Here is a 9,085-nt window from a genome sequence, read left to right as displayed (position 1 = left end):
TGTGTTCCAAACAAGCCGCAAAGTACGTCTGACCTTTCAACCTGGTGACGAAACAAAATGCACAGAGACAGAAGAAATGCAGGATTATAGAATAACACAGTTTGGATTTTCAATTGCTCCGACAAGATGATTTATTTATTTATTTATTTTAATGCTAGCTCCGGACACCTGGGTTGTAGATTTTTTATTATTTTTTTAAATTATTATTATTATTTTTATATAGATACATTATCTCTGGATTTCAGGATTGTTACAACTTTAAAATTAAATTTAACACCTTTGTTAATTAAATATTTCATTAATTTAATTAAGTTTTGTTATTAGTGCTTTTATTTTGAAGTTTTAAACCTGATTTATAAAGATGAGTAAGGAAGGAAGTCTGATAATTATTTTAAAAAACTAACAAACACATAAAAACTAGGCAGAACCTGCTCTGTTATCTATTGTTATCTTCCCAAACTCTGATGGGAAGGAAAGCTGCTGCATTCAGTCCGCCTCTGAGCTGAGCAGCTGCTCAACACATCTTGTTAAAGTTTGGACAAGCCTGTGGCAGCAAAACTTTCAGGCTTCATCGTGGTGCTAAAGAACAATTCGGAGGCTGGAATGTGGACCTTCTCGGAATAGCTTCTCGCACTTTAGAGAACCTTCCTGTCGGTGGGAATAAAAATATGCCGACCGATCTGCAAGGCTGTCAGCAGAGAGCGAACACTGAGGCACACACACACTGAAGCAGTGAGTCCAAACAGGCTGAAGTGGTGCCGAAATGAAACTCCTAGAAACATGTGTGTATGTCTTATGACAGAAGTGTTATCAAACATTACCTGTGTGACCTGATTTTTCCTTCTTTTTTCATTTAGTACACACACTACATGTCTTGGCCTTATGTAGTCAGGACAGAGATGTTTGTACAAAAATAGCACAGACACACAAATTTATTGATTTCTTGTAAATTTAAATTGGGATTTTCAGGTGATAAAGATCACAAACTGACTTGGATTACAGTTGCTGTGAGGGCTCATGCAGAAGTGGCAAAACTGCAGTTCCCCTCTGCGACCTCTAGGGGCAAATGTGACTTCTGTCGCTGATGCAACACAATAGAGTTTAAATAGGAAATTGATCTTGGGCTCCCCCTATATTTGGATGTGCAGTACCACGTGTGTTTTTATTTACATGCTGATGGAAAAGGAACTAATGTACTGTATGTAAGTGCTGTATAACTTGAATAAACTTGTATAAGCTTATGGACACAAACTGCAGAGAGCTGACAACTTCAGTGATAGCCCAACATCGAATCAGGTTGTGATGGAGCAACTGTCACTGACTGCTGAGGGACAAACACACACAGCTGTGTTACTATAGTCTATTTGCCTGACACACTGTTATACAGGCCGCTTGTTTCATCTACACACATCCCTGTTTCTGTTCATCTCCATACATTTGTCACACACATGCTGTCACACAAACATTCTATCGTTCATTCGCTCACTTTCAGACACACATGAATACAGTGCAGTGAAAATCCAACAAGGACACATCATTCTTGCTTTCTATTAGGGCTGCAACTAATGACTATTTCAATAGTGGACTACCTTAATGTCTTTGGACCGCTAATTTCTCGTTGCTTCACCCGCCTCCATGCTGCTGCCAGGTATCTCTGCTACTGCTTAAATGTCTAAAACAGCTCATCTGAGTTTTAAACCCAGGACCTCTTGCACCCAAAGCGCCAATCATCCCGCTACACCACGAACTGCAAATGTGTTACACTTGCATGCCATGTGATGACATCACTAATGACCCGTCAACCACTAAATTAGTTGTTGATGACTATTGCCGTTGACTATTAGTCGACTAGTCGTGGCAGCCCTACTTTCTACTTTCTATTCTTTGTGTCCTCAGACAAGATCTTCCTAAGTTTCTTTGCCATCTCTCCCACAATATCCACTCAACAAGCTACATAGGTCCATCTTATAGTTCGCTGACGGCTAAGTCCCCCTTCAAGTAGCTATAGTAATATATGCCTGAAACATAAGAGTGTACATAGTGCAGGTAGAGAAGGAGAAGGGATGATTGGAGTTGGGGCAATGGCAACGGACACAGAATAAACCGCCTCAAGACACTTTTGTGTCAACCAATCAGAAATCAGAAAGAAAGCATGAGGAAAAATCCAGACTATTATCGATGGTCAGAACCTACGACTGGGACTCAAAACAAACAGCTTCGGTCATCTACGGTTGACACCATGGAGCGTTTGTCCATATTCATATACAGTCTACATCTGGATGTTTGTAATATCAAATCAGATCACACAAATCCTTTATGAACTGAGGCTCAGTCAGTGACACGTTATACATTTTATTCTGAAACCAAGAACTACAAGGGAGGTCCAAAAATGCTACTTTATAAAGTTATACCGTGTCTACAGTAACATGTCAACATAGTTGGTTAAAAATCAAAAGCAGGTAACATTAAATTTTTTATTAAATCCAGTTTCGAGTGAAATATTTCTAAACAGCTGGTGCACAGTAAAGCAACTCTCCTACATCTCCGTTTCTATGGATGGGCTTGGTCTGCGGTCCGGCGCCTCACCGTCCCGCTCTCCTTCCAACTCGGAGGCTGTCTGAGGAGGAGTAAGCCCCAGGACGCTGCTGCCTGTCACGGGGAGGCTCCATGATGTTGTCTGGGTCACATGACTGTCACGGGTCAAAAGAAAAGACAACCAAGGTTCTCGCTGTATGCAACTGATCACCGAACACTGAATGCTCCTATGTTATCCCTCGAGCCAAGATGTGACCTCCCGTCAGCTGATGGACGTCACGCAGTAGTGTTCTCATGCACACAAGGCAGCAGAGGGGGATTATATTTAGTTAATTTTTGCACTTTATTCTGAGATGAGTTATATTACCAGTAATCATTGTATCCTCTGTATTATTAATCTCCCATAATCCAATATCTGCAATATCTTCATTGGTAGTGGCGGGATTAGAATATGTTTTTTGAGCCTAATGACTTTTTAACTGAAAAATTCCTCTTACTTGATGTAGTATTTCACTCCATCTGCAGTGTAGGCCTCCTCCCATCCATAAGGAAGACCTGCAGAATAATAAAGTCATTATGTGCCACGTTTGTAGTTTGTTCTCACTTTATTCAGGTTTAATTCAACCAGGCCGGATGATCAAGTTCCATCCAGCCTCTTTTTTTTTTCTTCTCCATGAGAAGCTCCAGCTCTGCTCTCACACGCACCAGACCCTGAGTTTTTACTGTACATTTCCACCATATCACACCGATCTCTCCACTTACTGTACGGACCAATAAGACGATCTATTCTTTTAACCCCGTTTCATAGAACAAAAAGGGCCAAGGTCTCAAATGTTGCCCTCTGGACATCAGATGAGAAGCTGACACCAAACATTTCACACGTTCAGAGAATGGAAGGATTGTGCTAAGTGCTATCAGTGACACAGGAGCCTCAAGACGTGTTTGACGTGATGTATGAAATGACAGGATATGTGATGTGATTGTCATGTCAGGATGTATCCAGTTATTTTCTCTTGTGTACAGTTTGAAGGAGATTTTTTTTTTAATTTTTTGGAGTGTAAACCAGATTATCTGCTTAGAATAGATACTAAAACATGTCCATTGACATTATTCATCAAATGAAATTTAAACAGACGAAACATCTTTGAAAGCTAGCATGTAGCATGGCCGTAGCTAGTATTTTAGAAACGCATAAATCCAAAAAGTGAACATTGTATGTTGCAGGGGAAATATGTGCATAAAATGTGAACAGATGCCCCCACAGGTCACTGACAAAATGGCAATTCACCATCAAAGGATGCTGATCGGGTCGAACCATCGTTGGTTCGTCCACAAACACATAGCTTTAAGCCTGAAGATTTCTTGAATACTTGAGTAATCCCAGAAGGGAAATTGCTTAAGGCTGCTGCCAAGCAGTGTCATACAATGACCAGCAAGGAGTGCCACACCAGTGAGTGCACTGGAGGCAATGCAGGTAAAGTGCCCAAGAAAACACAACAATGACTAGGGAGGAGTTGGGATCGAACCACCAACCTTTATTATTATTGTGCTCTACCACTGAGCCACTGCTGCCCTGCCCAGATGGAAAATCATCATGAGAATCCAGCAGATTATAAGGTTAGCATGGAAATTTAACATCCTAGTGTACTTCTGATGAGTACATGAGCACTTAGATTATGCCATAAAACATGATTTCTACACCCTTTCTCTAAACTCCCATTTCTGAAAATCCCATTTTCCCATGCAGGAAGTCAAACGCTCCTTTCAACGCTGGTCATCACTATAATCTTCATGTATGTACACAGGTACGACAATGTAGTTCTCACCAATCAAACAAAGACGCCCCAGAAGCCGCTTTGTGTCGCGGTGAATACAAAACCGTTGAAGCCCTGCGATACATTTCACAGACCAGGTTTCACCCCTGTGCTGACAGGAGAGGCAGGTGTCAGGTGGTGCAAACATGTCTGTCCTAGAGGAACACTGAACCTGAGCAGTAAACTCAGTTTTTTTATGATTTTACCATTTATGATTTAAATGGTCCAATTTTATTCCTAGATTATATACAGTAGAGTCTGATAAATAGAGATCTAGATGCTGTGTGTACAAGCATGGACGCACAATCAGCTGAGTCCTCACACACATGTCCAGCTGCAGTGCACGGACACTGAAACACAGGACAAAAACGTGATGTTCCCCTTCTGCAGCAGTCACATGCTCACTGCCTGCAGGACACACACACAAACTATTTGTGTTTCATAGGGCTGGTTGGACAACATAAGACCTGTGAGGCCTGTGAGGAAGGAGCTGCCTCAGAGCAAAAGTGCCTCAGAGAGACAACTTCACATAGTAAAATTGGTCAGTGAAGATTACACATCTCATGCATATGAGATGAAGCTTACAGGGAGGAGGTTGGGGTGAATGGATTGGGGACATTTTGTTGTTTTTCTCCCTGGATAATACAAAGACGCGTACATGCTTTCATAACCAGCAGGACAGACTATTAAGCTGTCCTTTTCTGGTCGACCATATAATATGATAAATCAGCTGCTGTTAATTCCAAACTGTGCTGAGAAAAGCTGCATACATTACACCTATGTGTTTGCACTGGTTACCTGTTTTACAACTTTTGAAATTCTTTTATTTCTTCTTCTTTTATATTGTCTTAAAAGGTCCTATTTAAATAAAGCTTGATTGATTTGTTGTTTCATGTGTGTTTATATCCACATCAGCCACATTATGCTACCTCCAGGTAAATGCTAGTTCCCTATTTGATTTATCCACAAAATACTGATAGTTGTAGCTATTGAATATTTGCAATAAATCATAACAAGAGGCAGCTCTGACTTCAACACAGGCAGCATTCATCAGCCTAAGGATGTATTTTAGCAAGTGCACAGCAGACAGCTGCATACGGGTAAGTCTGCTGCTTGGCTGCTAGGTAACGATGTCTGAATCACCGCTCGCAAGCAACAATTGAATGAAGTGGATGTTTCTGAAATGGCTCGGTTCAACTTGTGGTTGTTTCTTACAATGTCTGTCGGTGTGTGTTGTGTGTGTGTGTGTGTGTGGCAACATATCAACACCTGGTTGGCAGTGTGATGAAAATATGAACTGAAATAATCATTACAATTGCAAGGTTTCTAGGCAACAAGGTGAGTATATATGAACACACACACACACACAGACATATTCAGCCTGTAAGACCTGGATTAGACTGACCTACTTTCTTTCTAACAGTGAATGCTAGAGGATGTCTCTGCTGAACTTTAATTATGTAACTTCAACCACTGATGCTCTGATGGAGGAAAATTAGGTGACCGTGTCAAAAACTCACATCCTGCCTGCTGAACACACACTGAACACCGCATCACCTCCACTAAAAACCGTCAGTGTGGATCAGACTCCCTCGGCGGCTGCTGATCGGCACGCGCAATTCACTCTCAGACCTTCTGAGACTTCCAAGCAGGCTTCCTGAAACATTTGCGGCTCACTGTTTTTGCTGGCAAGGTGCTCGAAATGAGTTAATAAATGATCATTTGGATCCACATAATTAGATTGAGTAAATATGTGCCAGTAATTTGCAGCAATAAAAACACAAATTTCACATTTTCATCAACAAACACTGTGACAAGAACTGTGAAGGGATAATAGTGGAGGACTGCTGGGCTCTATGTATTTGCTGGAGACTATATAGCCTACACTCTTTAATATAGTCTACTGACTTAAATCCTGGATCTGTGTATTTGTTGGAAATAACCCTGAACAGACAACTAAGAGTCTTGTGTATTCACTGGAAAACATAAGATATAATATGCATCCCTGAACCACCACATGACACTGTGTATGTACTGAAAATTCATCATGGCTCTGTGTATTTGCTGAAACAGAATGCCACTCCTTTTGGGTTCAGCAGCTGATCAGCACTTTTTTTGTTTAGTGCTTTCCGCAAGACCTGTGGTGTCCCAGATTACCTGGCGGCTCTATTTACTTGCTGGACTGCCAACATTTTCTGCATGATTTATCCTATTTATAAGCCTTCAAACCACATGCTGTTTAAATTTGCGTTCCTACCAAGCGGCAACCTTCGGGGCTCAAAGTTGAAGCCCATGCAGAAGTGTCAAAACTTGTAATTCACGCTGCAACTGCTGGGGGTTGGCTCCAAAAGCGAGTAATTTCCCATAGACTCCCATGTTAAAATGGCCGACTTCACAGCAGAAAAAAACATGTTTACAGCCTGGTACAAAAAACCACTCTGGTCTCAGATGATAGGTTCTCTTCTAGTGTCAATTGTAGGGGGGGTGAATTTTTTTACAACTCACTCGTTTCAATGGTATTCGGACTTAAAATTACGCCTAATTATGGGCGTTGCCGCTTGAGTGACAGACAGTTGACGTATCACAGTGTGAGTTTCCTGCTTCCACGATCGCCCGCGCCCCTAAACCCCACTCGTGCCCCCCCTCTTTGTCCATATTCGGAGTTTTAGTTGACGTGACGCTGCCAACATGGCGGCGGTCATCAAGTCCCGGAACCTCCCACCGAGCCTCAAAACGGCTCTTCAGAAACAAACGGGTGACGTCACGGAGGCTCTGTCCATAGTTTTTACTGTCAATGGTTCCTACCTTCCAGAAGTATCTTCCAGCATCACATGATCCACCTGGGTGACGAACTCTTCCTGGTGGTGCATTCAGGGACACTGTGATATTTAAGCTCTCAGAACAGAAACCATTTAAAGACCCATCTTTAAAGTCGCCTGATGGAAGGATTATGGAAGAGCATCTGACGTCAATGTGCTCACAGGAGTTAACTGAGGCCTTGTAGCTGTTCCGAATCTGCTTGTTGTGCATTTCTTTGCAATAGTTTTGCATATTTTTGTTATTTTAGATCTCTGTTGTTGTTGTTTTTTTTTGCAAATCAAACTTTTTATTCATTCTTATGATCTGAGCCCTGCTGGTCAAACACAGAACCCTTAGCTTTAAAGAACAACTCGTAATGTGCAACTTTTTTCAGAATATTACTCTGAAAAAAAAAAGGACAAACAGCAAATAATTCCAAACACGATAAAAGCATCTAGCGCGTCCGATCAGGCTGGATCTGTCCTTTGATCGCTGCCGGCGTTGCCACCTTTCCTTCATCCCTTCTGACCTCCAGTTGTGAACTTTGCAGGATTCCTCCTGTTCTGTTTATCGGCTAATCTACTGCACAAACATTCAGCTAAACACTGAGCAGGTGACAGGAAGCTACTGTGCACGGTTTGTCTAACTGGAGGGAGTGTTAGCTACAGCACATGGCAACCATATGATATTGATTCTCAGATGAAGGTATTTTTTTTTAAACAGAGACAGAGGTTACATTTAAAGGAGTACACCAACGTTTTGGGAGTTTTGTCCATTGTTCACCTTATGTGACAACTTTTGGCACCTTTATTTGCTTTTAATCAGTCCAAAGAGAGATTTATTAAGGCCACTAGGGGGCAATAGAGTCGATTTTTGAATTCATTCAATCAATAGGAATGATTTGCCTAATAGTTCTTTCAAAAAAAGTGATTTGAGATATAAATGTGATATTTAGAGAATAAAATAAAGATTCTGCACGAAAAATCTGATATGGTTGAGCAAGTGGACCTGGTGCCATTTTTCCTCATCACATTTATCACAAAGGAGACCAAAGGGCCAAACCTGAAAACATTTGTGTAGTGTTCCTTCCAGTGTGAGCCTCTCCTTCTCTTCTCCCTGTGCAGGTTCAAACACTGGAACAAAGCTTCTGTTTGTGTGCGACTTTTCAGAAAATGTGCTTCACAGAAACAAAAACAAGAGTTTCATGCAGATTGTGTCCATTAAGCAGGAGCTGAGGGAGACGAGGAGCTGTCAGGGAAGAGACTGTTGGGGGGTTCACAGCTGGTTGCTGATTTTCCAGGCTGAAGTCTCGCTCAACTTTGTTCTCCTTTACAGTCGGTCCTCTAGAAGGTCAGCACTGAAACGGGGAGGACAGTCACTCACAACAGCAGGTTTCGCAGTTTCGTTTCAGCTTCGTCCGGTGGACATGCAGGGCAGCACAGACACAGAGAGGAGGAGGAGGAGGAGAAGGAGGAAGAGGAGGAGGAGGCATGCAGGCCTGCATGCGAAGGAGCTCACTTACAGTCGACCTCCAGGATGGCTCTGACAGTCCGTGTGAGCTCCTTCGCCTCCTGGGCAAGCGTTGCTGCCGTCCAGGGGCTCTTCTTGTAACGAGGAGGGAGGCCTTGAGATGATGAACCAACTTTAACATCTCCAGAGCTGCAAACAGACAGAAGGATAAACCATCAGTGGACAAATACAAAAGATGCACAAGGTGCAGACCTTCAGGATGAGTCTGACCAAAACTCAGACCACCAAAGACACCAAAGCAGACTTCATCATGAGTGTGTGTGGGACCAATGTTTTTTTTATTTCTCAAACACTTCCTGTCATCTCACACCTCCATCCTTTCTCCTGAGATTTTTCTTTTTATATTTCTGACCACAGAGCGACTAATGGCTTTAATGAGGGTTCTATTCACATTTCAGAAAATCATT

This window comes from Parambassis ranga, chromosome 19, assembly GCF_900634625.1.
Source record: "Parambassis ranga chromosome 19, fParRan2.1, whole genome shotgun sequence".
In the NCBI taxonomy this organism is placed as follows: domain Eukaryota; kingdom Metazoa; phylum Chordata; class Actinopteri; family Ambassidae; genus Parambassis; species Parambassis ranga.
The sequence above is the reverse complement of the archived record's forward strand: the minus strand, read 5'-3'. Positions refer to the sequence as shown.